Source organism: Dreissena polymorpha, chromosome 11 (genome assembly GCF_020536995.1).
Source record: "Dreissena polymorpha isolate Duluth1 chromosome 11, UMN_Dpol_1.0, whole genome shotgun sequence".
Lineage (NCBI taxonomy): Eukaryota > Metazoa > Mollusca > Bivalvia > Myida > Dreissenidae > Dreissena > Dreissena polymorpha.
In genome coordinates, this window is record NC_068365.1 from 1,259,729 (window position 1) to 1,275,978 (window position 16,250).

The 16,250-nt window shown below is 34.0% G+C and overlaps 1 protein-coding gene and 2 long non-coding RNA genes across 6 annotated transcripts in view; 1 reads left to right on the top strand and 2 right to left on the bottom strand.

Moving 5' to 3' along the window:
• The window catches only part of LOC127851703 (zinc finger protein 260-like), a 79,506-nt gene that overhangs the window by 35,521 nt on the left and 27,735 nt on the right, over window positions 1-16,250 (bottom strand). For 2 of the 4 annotated variants that reach the window (XR_008035895.1, XM_052385555.1), the window contains exon 1: window positions 10,464-10,819. The exons of the other annotated variants lie outside the window; for them this stretch is intronic. The gene's annotated coding sequence lies outside the window, so the exon portion shown is untranslated. Of the gene's footprint in view, window positions 1-10,463; window positions 10,820-16,250 lie in introns of those variants that run through there. 4 annotated transcript variants of the gene reach the window in all.
• On the top strand, window positions 735-3,905 carry LOC127851709 (uncharacterized). Its single transcript, XR_008035896.1, has 4 exons — window positions 735-917; window positions 1,416-1,579; window positions 2,334-3,039; window positions 3,178-3,905. It is a non-coding gene; the product is annotated as an uncharacterized LOC127851709 (long non-coding RNA).
• On the bottom strand, window positions 5,154-8,985 carry LOC127851710 (uncharacterized). Its single transcript, XR_008035897.1, has 4 exons — window positions 8,230-8,985; window positions 7,991-8,062; window positions 7,167-7,249; window positions 5,154-6,534 (listed from the first exon to the last, which is right to left on the bottom strand). It is a non-coding gene; the product is annotated as an uncharacterized LOC127851710 (long non-coding RNA).

Below are 16,250 nucleotides of genomic sequence, written 5' to 3' on the forward strand. Positions count from 1 at the left end.
TATAACCAGGTCGATACCAAATGTAGTCGTGAAGACGCGGGGACGACCTGTAAATAAACTACAACAACACACTCGATTTTATAATAATCTTTAGTGGTAAAGGATGAGGTGTGCTAACGAATGCAATTTGAAATATTATTTTCTCACGCCGTGGCTAGACTTCTAGAAGGAAAGAACTAAAAACATAGACTATTTGTTTTAAATGTATTAGTCCGTCGGTACCGTACATATTGCGAACAAACGTATTCGCTTTTAAATGTAACTTAAATCTTTTAAACATCATGCACAAACAATTTAGCGTTGAACTGTTTTGCTGAATAAAAAAAAATGTTGCGTAATTTGGTGTTTCACTGCCTTTTTGCAGACAATGGAAAAGAGACATTTCAGACCACAGGTGAAGGGCGCGTGGCCAAGTCACTTTAACACTATCAATTTGTCATAAAACAACATTTTATCATATTGACCAAAAAAAAAAAATTTTTTTTTTCTGATATGTTATATAACATATCAGAAAAAAAAATTTTTTTTTTTTTGGTCAATATGATAAAAAATGTTGTTTTATGACAAATTGATAGTAATAAAGTGACTTGGCCACGCGCCCTTCACCTGTGTAGTAGACGACTCCAATGCATGAAAATGAGAATCAATTTAACGTATTTTGATTTTATGATTTTCTCGTTTTGACTTTTGTGTTGTTTATTTTGCAACGTACGTTTTACATTAACTTTTAAATTTTGCTAATAGAAGCCAGTTGATTCTTCCACAGTAAATTCGTGCCCAGATCCTAGAGCACAAATAAGTCAGTGTATTATTTATGTTTTTTTATTTAGGCAAAAACAGAGGGAGAGATGAGAAGAAGTAAATGCGTGAGACAGCCATCTAAGAGAATGTTGTTGTATTCTCAGGACACAGATTCAGTAAGTTTATTTTAATGCTCTTGTGTGAACACATTTTACTTATGTGCCAGTTATTCGATAAATTCTCCCACCTGGTCAACCGGAGGGGTATAGTGAATTATGTATATCTATTTGTGACCAGACGAACTAAGAAGAAATAATAATATCACCCTTGTCCGCTCTGTGTTGATAAATGCAGGTTTGACTATAACCCATTATGATTTACAAGTTAGAACAATTATTGTAAAGGCCTGAGAGTTGAACAGTCACCTTGGCTAAGAATAGTAGGAATTTTTGCTTTTTTTTCACAATATTTAGGTCCGAAATCTGTGGATGTAGGCTGTGGTTGCAAATAACATGTAGTAAATCAAGAAATGCACTATAACTCATGTGATTAGGTCATGACATTGACATCATGATTTTGTCATTTTAGGGTTACTCTTTTTGCTATTATTTATTAGATTTTCTGCATTACTTGGTTTTTTATCAAATGCATGATGTTTTATTTGTTACACTCAGGATTCAAGTCTACAGAAGAGTTAAGGAAAACGTCCTGCCAGAAAGTTGATACATTAGCAACAATAACTAAGTGGTGCTCTTGTCACAGATGCCCACAAAACGAGAGAGTGGAAGATCGAGTTTGCTGTGGGATGGTCCCAGAATTATGCTCAAGTCACAGACCTGTGAGTAAGATTCATGTATTATGAGTTTCTGTAACTGAATATCTTAAGTTTTGCAGCGTCATATTGTGTTATAACAAGGACTAAGAAATGGGTCAAACCTATTAAATATCCCATCTTAAAAATTAATCCTGCTATAAAGGCAATTTTGTCATGTGGGAAAATCATTTACTGAATCATTATTGGCTTATTAAAATGAATTTCAGCTAATGCCAACAAAGATGCTAAGACATTGTGTAGTTGTTTGTCATCTTGCTATTTTATTCAATGCAATTTATGATTTTACATGAGTAAAGAAAGGATTACTCTTTTTTTGCTTAAAAATTGTTAAGTTTGCATACCATTTCAATATTTTGTACTCCATTGATCCATTGCATTGATACCATCAACACCTTTCCACCCCTTTATATGAGTCGCGTCCTTAGAAAATTGGGCATAATGCATGTGCGTAAAGTGTCGTCCCAGCTTAGCCTGTGCAGTCTGTACAGGCTAATCAGGGATGACACTTTCAGCCTAAATGGGATTTTTGCTAAGAAGAGACATTTTAACGAAAAATGTCATAAAAGCGGAAGGTGTTGCCCCTGATGAGCCTGTGTGGACTGCACAGGCTAATCTTGGACGACACTTTACGCACATGCATTATGTCCAGTTTTCTCAGAACAAGGCTCATATAATCTAGTGTGCTGTCTCACTGACTGCTGATTGGAGTTACATTTGCAAGAAGTTTATTGTAAAATCTGTTACAATTTCTTTGTAGGAGATGACTCTTTCGGTGCTGGATAGGATGACCCTCTACAGTCAGCAGCAGTATCAACAAGATGTGTTTTCCTTTTATGCAGAGACACTAGAAGATGTCAATAAATCTTTCAGACATGCTGCATACAGACAATTTACCATCTTAATGCATGAGAATAACTGTCCCAGCATGTTGTGTTAAATTAATAAGGGAGAAGTTTCCTAGTCCTTAAGGCCAGTATACAGGCTTCGTACCAGGTGAAGGCCCAGTGTTCTAATAATTTTGCATATTTATGCCCCCCTTCGAAGAAGAGGGGGTATATAGTTTTGCACATGTCGGTCCGTCCACCAGATGGTTTCGGGATGATTACTTAAGAACGCTTAGGCCTAGGATCATGAAACTTCATAGGTACATTGATCATGACTGGCAAATAACCCCTATTGATTTTCAGGTCACTAGGTCAAAGGTCAGTGACTCGAAACAGTAAAGCGGTTTCCGGATGATAACTCAAGAATGCATACGCCTAGGATCTTGAAACTTCATAGGTACATTGATCACGACTGGCAGAGGACCCCTTTAGATTTTCTGGTCACAAGGTCAAGGTCACAGTGACTCAAAACAATAAAATGGTTTCCAGCTGATAACTCAAGAATGCTTACGCCTTTTGATCATGAAACTTCATAGCTACATTGATAATGACTGGCAGATGACCCCTTTTAATTTTCAGGTCACTAGGTCAAGGTCACAGTGACTCGAAATAGTAAAATGGTTTCCTGATGATAACTCAAGAATAATTAGGCCTAGGATCAGGAAACTTCATAGTTACATTGATCATGACTGACAGATGACCCCTATTAATTTTCAGGTCACTATGTCAAAGGTCAAGGTCACAGTGACAAAAAACGTATTAACACAATAGCTGCCACTACAACTGACAGCCCATATGGGGGGCATGCATGTTTTACAAACAGCCCTTGTTGCTATTCTTTTTCATTTATCAGACATAGAACTTTTCTTAGTTTTGATTATTTTTTGTTCTGGCTCCTTTTTTGAAACATTTATATTTATGCAAATCATTTGAGTTATGCTTAATCATTTGGATTTTTCAGTTGTATGCATTTTGTTTTGAAAAATCAATTTGTGTGAAATGTGCTAGTTTATTATTAAAACTTGCACAGCAGTTTTTACATTTGTATGCTTACTTTGGTGTCATTTGAATGAAATGCCACGAGTACTCTGGATTGTAAGATGAAAGAAATAAAAGAAGCAATGACATATTTCTTAAGAATACTATGTAAATAAACTAATTGAAAATCAAAATTCATTTCTTGTATACTTATTTTATTTTCTTGTTTGAACTTAATAGTTTGATTTTTACACTTTTTAGCTCACCTGAACACAATGTGCTCATGGTGAGCTTTTGTGATCGCCTTTTGTCCGTCGTGCGGCGTCTACATTTGCCTTGTTAACACTCTACAGCCGTAAAATAAAGATTGGTCTCAAGGATATTTTGGATGAGTTCAAAAATGGTAACGTTTGCTTGAAAAGACCGTTCATAAAAAAACAGTCAATTGTGTATTACCTGTTTTTATTTTTATTTTTTATATCTTTTGCATTTATTCAATTTTAAGTTTGCATTTTGATTTTTTTATTATGCCCCCCTTCGAAGAAGAGGAGGTATGTTGTTCCCTCATGTCGGTCAGTCGGTCCGTCCGTCCACCGAATGGTTTCCGGATTATAACTCAAGAACACTTACGCCTAGGATCATGAAACTTCATAGGTACATTGAACATGACTGGCAGATGACCCCTATTGATTTTTAGGTCACTAGGTCAAAGGTCAAGGTTACGGTGACTCGCACAGAAAAATGGTTTCCGGATGATAACTCAAGAACGCTTAAGCCTAGGATCATGAAACTTCATAGGTACATTGATCATGACTCGCAGATGACCCCTATTGATTTTCAGGTCACTAGGTCAAAGGTCAAGGTGACTCGACCCAGTAAAATAGTTTCCGGATGATAACTCAAGAAAGCTTACGCCTAGGATCATGAAACTTCATAAGTTCATTGATCACGACTCGCAGATGACCCCTATTGATTTTCAGGTGACTAGGTCAAAGGTCAATGTCACAGTGACAAAAAACGTATTCACACAATGGCTGCCACTACAACTGACAGCCCATATGGGGGGCATGCATGTTTTACAAACAGCCCTTGTTTATTTTTATTTGGAGTCATTTTGTTTCACACTTGATATTTGTTAGATTAGGTTTCTTAAAATACATTTTAAACATGACATATGCTAATGCATGATTAAACATTTCGAAATCAATAAAAAAGCAACAAGTTGCTGTTGAAATTAAAAAAAAATAGTATCTTATTATTGTTCAACCATGTTTTGTATATTGTGTGCTTTCTTTATGTAGTAACCTGTGCAGACCGTCTACATTTTAGCTCAGCCGATTTTTTCCTATCTATTAAATTGATATACAATTGAGGTATTTTATTCAGTGTGATATGAACTTGATCCATGCATTGAAGTTTGATTTTTTTTTACAAATTTTGTATTATATTCATCTGGTGTCAGAAAATGGATCGAACTCAATACATGCACATAGAAATGTGACAGGAGTTGAGAACTCATTGAAGTTGGTTCGAGTGTATGATGCTGGCATTTAATTATTTAGGTGATTTGCATTTCAAATGAGTATGGCCATTAAAAAGTATTAAATGTTGATGTGTAAATAGAACACTGAGGCATATCTGGATACACTATCACATTCATAGTATCGATAATTAAAGAGGAAACTACTCTCGAGGTCAATTATAAGAGGCTTAGAGACATTGACTACAATGGTTTTTTAAATACAGGTAATAAAGAAGGCAATGAAAAACACATATCGATAATCAAACAAAAAACTAAACATTTTGTAAGAAAAATTGTGTTCTTTACATGTGTAACAAAAAACCGGTGTAGACTGGTGATGCTCCCCAAAAGTGTTTTTTTGTCACAATATTGTACTATATATTCAGATAAAAGGAAACGTCTTAAGGGGCATAACTGTGGACAAAATTATACGATGGATGGATTAAAGCTTCATTGAATTCCGGTCAGTAGTTGGGGAGAAATAGCCTGGACAAGAATTGCACTATATGTACAGTTTATAGAAAATTTCAAAGGGCCATAACTCTGTGAAAAAACATCCGACCAGAACCGGCTGATAATATGCACATCTCCTGTTGGTAGTGAAGCTTCCCATCAAGTTTCATTGAATTACTGTAATAAGTTGCTGAGAAATAGCTCGGACAAGCATTGCACTATATGTGCAATGGAAAATTTCAAAGGGCCATAACTCTGTGAAAAATCATCCGATGAGAACCGGCTGGTAATATGCACATCTCCTCTTGGTAGTGAAGCTTTCCATAAAGTTTCATAGAATTCCAGTCATTAGTTGCTGAGAAATAGCCCGGACAAGAATTGCACTATATGTACAATGGAAAATTTCAAAGGGCCATAACTCTGTGAAAAATCATCTGAAGAGAACCGGCTGATAATATGCACATCTCCTCTTGGTAGTGAAGCTTCCCATAAAGTTTCATTGAATTCCGGTCATTACTTTCTGAGAAATAGCCTGGACAAAAATTGTGCACAGACAGACACACGGACGGACAGATGAAGCGGCAACTATATGCTCCCCCCAAAATAAATTTTGGGGGAGCATAAAAATGTATTGATAAAAAACGCACAAAATATAACATAAAAAATTTTTTTTATGCTAAATTCAATATTAAAACTTACTAACAAATGTCATTGCATTGTACAACCAAGAGCATTCATTATTTATAACATAATGTAAGATTGTACATTTTCAAAACACTTCTAAAATTATATTTACACTAAAGATGTGAAACTTAATAGTTATCTAACAAAGATAACTTCTGCGTCAACTTCAAATGAATATCAAACACGTCTTGGGCAACAATTCATTTTTTCGCTTTTCTCAATCTAGAGACATGCTGATCTCCAAGTATTGATGTAGGTGGAGGGGTGACGGGGGCTATAGTTGACCTAATTCTTTTGGAGTCTTTAGGCAGCTGTTCACATTTGCCACTTATTCTTTTCTTGCCTATGGTGAATTCATTTATAACTTCAGTGATCAAACCGGTTATGTATGTTTTTTTCACAGGCCTTGTGCTCCAATTACAAGCACCTTTTTTCTCCTGAAAGATTGTTTTATAACTGACATGATGTTTGAAAAAATGAAATGACAATTGCTAAAACAAAACAAAAGAATAAAGATCTATAGACAATATATATGCCATAATATAAATTTACTGATTCAGTGCATACTTTGCTGCAGTAGTTCTTTTATGACAGGAGAATTGTTTGCAAAATGTATACTTATTATTCATGTCACATGAATGTGTCAAATTTGAGCTTAAATACATCATGTTTGTAAATTCAATTTAATTATTAATAATAAAACTTTCAATAAGTAATCATAAATCTGTAAATTGATCCTTACAATTCAAAATTTAATAAAAACAGGAAATGTGTTTGTCAGAAACACTATCTCCCCTACTGCGCCACTTTGATTTTTTTTTTATCATTTGGTAGGTTCAGATGAACTCTTTAAAGCTTATTACTTCTCTTGAATTTGTTTTTTTTACCTTGACCTTGAAGGATTATCTTGACCTTTCACCACTCAAAATGTGCAGCTCCATGAGATACACATGCATGCAAAATATGAAGTTACTATATTCAATATTGCAAAAGTTATGGCAAAATGTTAAAGTTTGACGCAAACAAACATACAAATCAACATACAGGGCGAAAACAATAATATAAATACCTCTCATTTCCTTCTTTGTCCAACAAAACAGGACGATTCAAGTGTTTTGAATATTCTATTGCTGCTAACTGACACCTGTACAGCTGAAAAAAATAATTTTAGAAATGAAACTCAGAAAATATCATGCAACTCATCATGTGAAAATCTGCCTTTAGGACTTTGATGATGTTACACTAGATATGAACTAATTCAACACCAATGACTTGACATATTCATAATCAGAATTCATTTCTTGATTAACTACTAGTTGTTTAAACATCCTGTGAACAAAAATACAAAAATCCTGTTCATAAATAATTTTACTATCACATGATGAAACAAGAGCACCGCGTTACGGGTGCCACGCTAGGCTTCGAAAGCTTGTCATAATTTTTTTTTAGAGGTCACAGACACAGGGACATTGACCTTGTGACCGAAAAATGGGTGTGGCGTGTAGAACTCATCAAGGTGAATCCACATTTGAAGTTTCAAAGTTGTAGGTGGAATCACTTTGATTGTAGAGCAAAATGTAAAAGTTTTAGCACGACGCCGGCGGACAACACGACAACGAGCAGCTGGCTGACGACACAACAACGACGAGCTGGCTTTGACAATACCTCGGGTTTTCTCCGAAAACAGCCGAGCTAAAAATATATTCATATTTTAGTCATTCAGGCAGTTTATTACGAGACTTGTCACAAAGGGTACATCATTTTTACACTATTAAAATGTAAATTCTCAAAAAGAAAGAGCATAAATTCCTTTGTTCAATGAATGAGCATGTGTTCATAAAAAAAGAAACACTTTAACAAGTGTATTTTTTAAACATTTAACTTTTTATTTACCTGAAAGCATTTCGCTTTGGTTTGGAGCGTATCAAAAGATGATTGTTGAAGCTCTCTAGTTCAGAAGTAGTTCTGAAATTTAAAAGCATTGTACATTTCTAAAACACATCTTTTATACTTATAAGGGTTTGTGTGTGTGTAAGTCAAATCGTGTTCATTATATAGCAAAATAATTAGGGGAATTTATAGAAAAGTAGCTATGAAACACAAACTGAAAATGTCAAATGAAGAAGACTTACGCATCGATCAATATTTCCATCATTTTCTCGTCCTTTTCAATCCCAGTAGCTTCTTTAACTCTTCTCCATCGATCACACTGAATACCAATGTCTATTATCCTTTCCCTTTTATTACGCCTGTACCTTGCATCTCTTGTTTTTTTTTAGTCTTAGCGCTAGCACTTGTTTTTGTCCGAACCATCTTGAATTCTTTTCGACCGCATATTCGTATTTGTGAAAAGTGATTTTCCAATAAAAATATTGATTTAAATATGAAGTATATTTTATTGGTTTATCAAAAATATTCAATGAAAATCAATTATTTGCTCAACAAGCTAAATCTCTTTCTTTAGAAATAATGTAATTTCTATGCCAAAAATAAATGACAGTACCATGTACCACGTGACTTGTCAGCTGATTTTCAGCTACATTTATTTTTAGGTCAAAAACGTCGAGCGGCGTTTTTGAAATATAATATGGAATTCCCATCCGCTTGGGCTTATGTGTTGGTTTGTGTTATACTTCCTTTAGTCTGCTTTGAGTTTTTATATCCTTAAATCAAAGGCGATAATCGTTTTTAATATCTAAAACAATAATTTTATATTTTGTTCAGACCATAATCCATTGGACAGTCCCTTTAAAAGCATTGTACATTTCTAAAACACATCTTTTATACTTATAAGGGTTTGTGTGTGTGTAAGTCAAATCGTGTTCATTATATAGCAAAATAATTAAGGGAATTTATAGAAAAGTAGCTATGAAACACAAACTGAAAATGTCAAATGAAGAAGACTTACGCATCGATCAATATTTCCATCATTTTCTCGTCCTTTTCAATCCCAGTAGCTTCTTTAACTCTTCTCCATCGATCACACTGAATACCAATGTCTATTATCCTTTCCCTTTTATTACGCCTGTACCTTGCATCTCTTGTTTTTTTTTAGTCTTAGCGCTAGCACTTGTTTTTGTCCGAACCATCTTGAATTCTTTTCGACCGCATATTCGTATTTGTGAAAAGTGATATTCCAATAAAAATATTGATTTAAATATGAAGTATATTTTATTGGTTTACCAAAAATATTCAATGAAAATCAATTATTTGTTCAACAAGCTAAATCTCTTTCTTTAGAAATAATGTAATTTCTATGCCAAAAATAAATGACAGTACCATGTACCACGTGACTTGTCAGCTGATTTTCAGCTACATTTATTTTTAGGTCAAAAACGTCGAGCGGCGTTTTTGAAATATAATATGGAATTCCCATCCGCTTGGGCTTATGTGTTGGTTTGTGTTATACTTCCTTTAGTCTGCTTTGAGTTTTTATATCCTTAAATCAAAGGCGGTAATCGTTTTTAATATCTAAAACAATAATTTTATGTTTTGTTCAGACCATAATCCATTGGACAGTCCCTTTAAATGTTCAATGAAAATATTCCAGTGAGAACATGTGTCTAGACTTAGAATTTGGCACTGCCAGACACATTTTCTAAATATGATTCTGATATCATCTACAATAATCTTGCATGTAGTTCGATGCACTTTTTCCACTGATAAGGTGATTTCGTAAAGAGTGTTTAATTTGGCATCGTTTTTGTTAGTTTGTATCCCATATAACCCCGTTGCATTGTCTGTTGTATGCACGCCAAAGTGAAAACGTGAGATTGAAGTAAGAGCCAATGTAAATACAAAACAGTTTATTAAATTATGATATCGTCCATATTAAACAAAATATTTCAGAGACAATCTACAGGCCACCACTGGCACCAGACACAATTTGGCTCTGATATGCTGGGTTTCCTCCATAAGTCATATTCTCAGGCATTGTTTACAACAAACACGTATTTCACACAGATACTGCTAAATAGCTTTTAATTGCTCATTGATGTCATTAAATCAGGGTAGACAGTGGATATAGGTTTGTACCTTCGGATGCTTAACTACTAAGGTAAATTACAAGTTGCACTTTCGCTAAATTCTGGTTTTTCCTTTGTTCTATTTTTTGTAGCTCCACGCAACATGGCATTTGTTTTAATTCTCGATAATCATATATTATAATTAAAAAAATCGCGCGCTAGGTATTTGGAAATTCTACATGAAAAAGTCGCGTGAGGTATCATACGATGAATAAGCATATAAACCACTTGATTTCGTATATATTGTACTCGTGTTTTAACTTTAATTTGTACATTTCATGCATACAAAACGAAAGTATGTGTTCAATCTCGCTAAAACTAATGTTTAAGTTGTTTCTCACCAAACGCCGTTTTATATTTATTCAACGTCAGGTTTTCATTAAATTGTCCGTATTAAACAAACATTTTTCCGTGTAAAAATCATAAAGCTATTACATAATTGTATGTTATAAATACGCCAGTTTTTATGATTTAAACTTCCGGGTAAAAACATGACCTACGTGTTCGTTTTCTTGAGATCATGTTAAAAATAATTCTAAACCTAGATGGTGATGTCACTGCGTTATTGTCACACCGGTATGTACACAATGGTTAAATATGACGAGTATATGGCTGCACACCACCTATTTATAGTCCCCGAAGTTGTGTTCGAAGAAGAAAATGTGTAAAAAAGATGTATAATACCGTTTCTAATGAACCTTAGTAAGGTCCAGTTTTAACTATCTAAGAGACACGATCTCAAATTGTGCCAGTATTTGCGGTTGCATATCGACTATTGAAGTTTTTGATGTTTTGTTGTGATTTCAGAAAAGAATAGTTTATAGAGATAATGCTATTTATATCTATTAATATCATGTGACCCCTGGGGCGCGGCCATTTTGTCCCGTTAAAATGACACTTTATAGGGCAGCGACATTCGCAGTAAAATCCTATTATTTGTTTGTACCTCATTTTTAAATATATCATAGATACTAATATCTAATTCCATATTCCAAAGCTCTCCTTCATATATGGGTTTTATAGTTATGATTTTTTTTAAGAATTCGATGTTCTGATCTGTTTACAGACGCGCCAGAAAAATTACTTCTTTTGAGGTCTAATGCTGAAATAGAGGAGATAACAGTGGAAAGCAAAGCCGACTTTACGAGTTTAAAGCGTGAATCAATAGGAGACCTCTTCAAAACAATGGATGAGGAAGCCTCTACAACGAAGAGAATCAGCCGTTAACGTAACCTAAAAACAAATGAGTTACACCTTTTAAATATTGCAGCACATCTGTTGGCAATTTATGACAGCGAGGAAGATGTACACAAGGCCTGCTTCCGTATAACAAGTGTCAAATGTAAGAACCGCAGCACTGAGGATGATGATGTTGTTCTTTATGTAAGGATAACAAATTCATCTTAAGTGACATTGAATAACGATTGGTCTCTGTCAGTGTCTGTTCTGCCACAAAACAAAACTGTTCTGCAGTCTGATTGAAGAATCAGATAGAACAATCTTTTCAAAAGTAGTGCCCCTTCCTAACGGTTGGAAGGAAGAGCAAACAGTCACCGTTGATATAAGCATTGACAAAGTCTGTGCGTACCAGGGATTTATGCTTGCAGGGAGACTTTGTTTAGTCTGTGATTTGTCTGAGTACGAGATCAAACCTGGTGAATCATCAAGGAAGTTGCACACATTACAAGTTCCGTTGGTTATGAGGCAGATTAATATACTACACTTCCTGCTGAACAAGGGTGAATATGAAGAGCTGTTGAAAGCAGAGGAATGCACTGAACACCATTTTCAGAAAATAAATCTCGTCCGATATAAAACAGGTTAGATAGATTATTTAATTATTTCGATATCGGTCGAACGGCATGCAGTTAACAAAAAATGGGAAAAAATATGTTCAGGGTAAAACCTAGGAAATACTAACTATATCTTCTAAAACATGCATTCTAGTTTATATAGGGCCATTCATTTCTTTTTGTGTAGGCAGCTTCGCTGTTTGCAGCATCGTGTTAAAAAATATTCATTTCCCCCCCCCCCAAAAAAAAAAGAGTTAATTACTGTAAATTGACTATAACGCTTAGATATTTGTTGACGTTTTAAATTATTCTTACTGAGTTTTAGAACGGAATATAAACAAACTAGTTAACAAAACTCACTGTGTAGATTGGTGATTTTATTATCCTTACTCATATTGATACACTTCATAGTATCGAGTAAACACATATATAAATATGAACACGTCTTATGGTAATCGAACTCTGGTGGTCCCATTTCTAGTTTACACCTTTTTATAAACATTCTGCTATCACTCTTTATGCCCATGTTAGGTAAAGAAATAAATAAGTAAGTAAAGAAGTATTTTACCGCATGCGTCTTTAAAATATATATATAATTTCCGTGTTTGATTATGTTTACGTCGAAGATGATCACATCATACATGTTAATCATATGAGTAATACTGATTGCATCGTAGGTATGATTTCTATTTTAAATACTAAAAGTCAATTATGCAATAAAGATCGGGGGACTGTTAAGACAAAGGTTTTCAAAAAGCGCAAGGAAATAGCAAGAGGTAAAACCATATTACTATCGTACACATAAATTTAGGAACAATTATGATGCGTTCTTTGATTACATGATATAAGTAGCGATACTGATGTGTTGAATATAAATGCGCCTGTAAAGGATTTGTATTAATATAAATGATATGTGCGTATTCGTTTAATTTTGATACCAAAAAACAATGACGTTTTTGAATGAGTAATGTAGAATGTTTGCACTGTAATCGGTAAGTTACATGAAACATATGCTGCAAATGACCACATTGGGTTAAATAAATTTATTGTAACGCAACATATGTTGTAATTAGGGATGCAACATGTTAACCGTTTAACCTACTTAACGATCGGTTAACCGGTTTTATTGTTATGTGTGAAACTTCTATTAAGTTAACGTCATATTTGATCTGTCCGAGTGTAATTGTTTTTCCGTCAGCAACGATGTCACCACCACTGTCTTACACAATTGTTTTTTAAAGAAAGCGAATAATAAAACGAATTAAATTACAAAACAACACTTTACGTCGACCGAAACTAGAAGAAAAAACAACAACATTCTTTCCGCAACAGAATGGGTGCAAGTAAACATCAAACATAGTAAATTTGAAATGGAAATAACAAAGAAACAACATAATAACAAAATATAATTAATTAAATTGATGTAAGAGATAAGTCTCACCAACATTTTTTTTAAATAAATGAACAATATTAATTAGTTTATTTCTTAATTATATGCTTTTGAACCGGATACTTACAAACAAAGTCTAACATGCATTTGCGTATCAATTTAATTGAATGTGTCATCAATAAAACATTTATATCACGAACATGATAATGGCAGTTTATGTTACCAACGTATGCGATCAAAAATCTTCGTTTTTAAAGAGAGTACATGTACGTGCAATATGGTATGTTGGAAAGTATACTTTTTAAGTTTGTAAGTTAACCGTTCAATACACCGGTTACAATAATAGGTTAACCGGTTAATGATTTAGTAACCTGTTGCATCCCAATTGTTATGTTTATGTCACTTAGATTTACATTTTGACGAGCTGTTACTGCACTCTGAAAATGACATAGAATTGGTAACAGCCTTTGGAGACCACGTTTGCATATCTCTGATCGCAACCAATGAAGAAGAGCAAGAAGTAAATATTCGAGGGAAAGAAAGTGTTTTTATCGCAGTTCGTATCGCATTGGGAAGATTTAATCGGGTAAGTTAGTAGGGATAATTGTATGTTTTGCACCTGAAAGACTATTTCCTGTTGGTTGTTGACTAACTTGTTTACTTGTATGCACCCGATTAAATTATTACTGAGGCATGTACTGTTTTATCTCTCCGTCAATAACTAGCATCACCATTATACTAATAATACTCGAGATAAATGCCAATGACCATTCCCTATCCACCAAGATCACCTAACCTAGGTCTATTTATTTCTTTGACTTATTGAAAGAGGTGGTTTCTTTGTTAACCAACCGATAGCATCAGTGTTGATGGAACACATATTCTTGATTACCGTAGACAATTGAATTATTGATATAATTAGTAAGTCAAATATATGGACTATAAACAGAAGTATTGTTTGAAAATTTAAATTATTATTTGCTATCAACATATCCACCAGATAAAGGTTCCAGCACAACCGCCAGAACTTTTTTGCATTTTGGTTAATTTCTATCTCTATTTTAACGTTGAAATTTTGGTGAAATAATTGTTGGAAATTGTTTTGCAGAGGATCCGTCTCAACGGACGTAATTTTGTTTTTCTTTTGCTTTTATTAACACAAATTAACGTTGCTGTTAATGTGGAACTTTTCGCGGGTACATATTGCATACTGAAAATACTTTATCTTCTTAACGGCACCATTTATTTACTACTTATAACTTACAATATACTGCATTTTGCCATGAAACGCACTACACACATAAAGTTTTTGCCTGTGATGGCGAATCATAATTGAAGTGTTGTTTACATATTCAGGATCCAGCTAACCTAGATGGAAAGGATGTTAGAAAACTCATGAATATTGTTGAGGTATTTATTATTCCGTTCTTTTTCAATATTCAGTTTAATATTTTACAATCATTTGAAAACGATGTTTGAAGGGGAGAGGGGTAGATTGTCATCACCGTGTTAAGTTTAGTATGTAACATTGTACAGTAGTCTACGAAGTTGTGTTTCATTATTACATTGGGTTAAACACCGGTCAAGCCCTTGGAATATCAATGTTATATAAAATTATATAGCACATTTACTTTAAAACGTTTCCATTGAATTCCCAAGGGATATTATATTTAGTATGTAACATCTAATTGTGTTGTTCTGCATTTTTTTTTCAAATCATGTCCTTAGGATCAAAATTGGGCCCATCCCGAGGATCACATGATTTACATGGCCTCGTATATCAAAATAGCTTTGAATATAGAATACATATACGGACCATATTGTACAACTTACATTGTCCTTATCCTATACATTTATTTTTAGAATCTACCATGACCCTGTCATCAAAACTGGTAAAGCCCCATAGATAATGTTCTTTTGGTTGCTACATATGGCGTCATGCGGCGTTGGTGGTAGTTCATCGTCACTTTGTGAAAAGCTCTAGTATAACAGTTCATGCTTAATCATAAAGTGATAACTTATATACAGGAAATAACGTTGTATTTATTCATACTTTTGACACTTTGGAAAATATTCAATCACATATGTTTTGATTGATTCAGGAAACTAGGTAACCTTGTGACAAAGCCCGACAATCAAAATCAATGGAAGCATTTACAAGAATAACAGCTAAGCGGCGCCATTACTTGATTTGCTAAACACAAACAGATACGCTGTGTTAAATATTTATTTTAATTATATTTAGACCGAAACAAATGCGAATCATATTATAATTTTATTTCAGAGAATGATTGTACTCTTCCTTATATAAATGTGCATATTGTGGTAGCACGTTCTTCCGTGGGGTGGTTGTTTTGGGGTTCTTGTTAATAATTGTGTTCTTTACAAATCTCATGATCCTCAGAGAACTTTCAAAAGCGAAATTAATGGTAAAAGGGCATTAAATATTTTTTTTTGCTTTTTAACTAACCTAAGCACGAAGTGCTCTTGGTGACCTATTGCGGTAAGTCTATATCAGCGTCTGACGTCGCGTGTGGTGCGTGGTGAAGTGTCTACTTTGAGCTCTTCACCACTGTAGAGGCTATTTTTTAATCAAACCTTTATGAAACTTGGCCAGCATGTTTCTCTTAACAAGATCTAGACAAAGTTTTATTACGGATCACTTGCGTCCAAACATTAAGTCACTCTGTCATATCTTAGAAACAAACATGGCAGGCACTTTGAAAGCCTCTTCTATCATTTAGTATTGGTGATTTTATATCAGAATGTTTACATTGACAATATCTAAGCCAACATTAAGCGAGAGACACATGCATTAAAAAACTAGTTCGCAAGGTATTATCTTAGAAAAACCTTGTTACCACTATAGAAAACACAATTAATACAAATAAAACATTAACAGAATTGAGAATGTTGACAATATCAGTTTCAGTTAAAGTTTATTG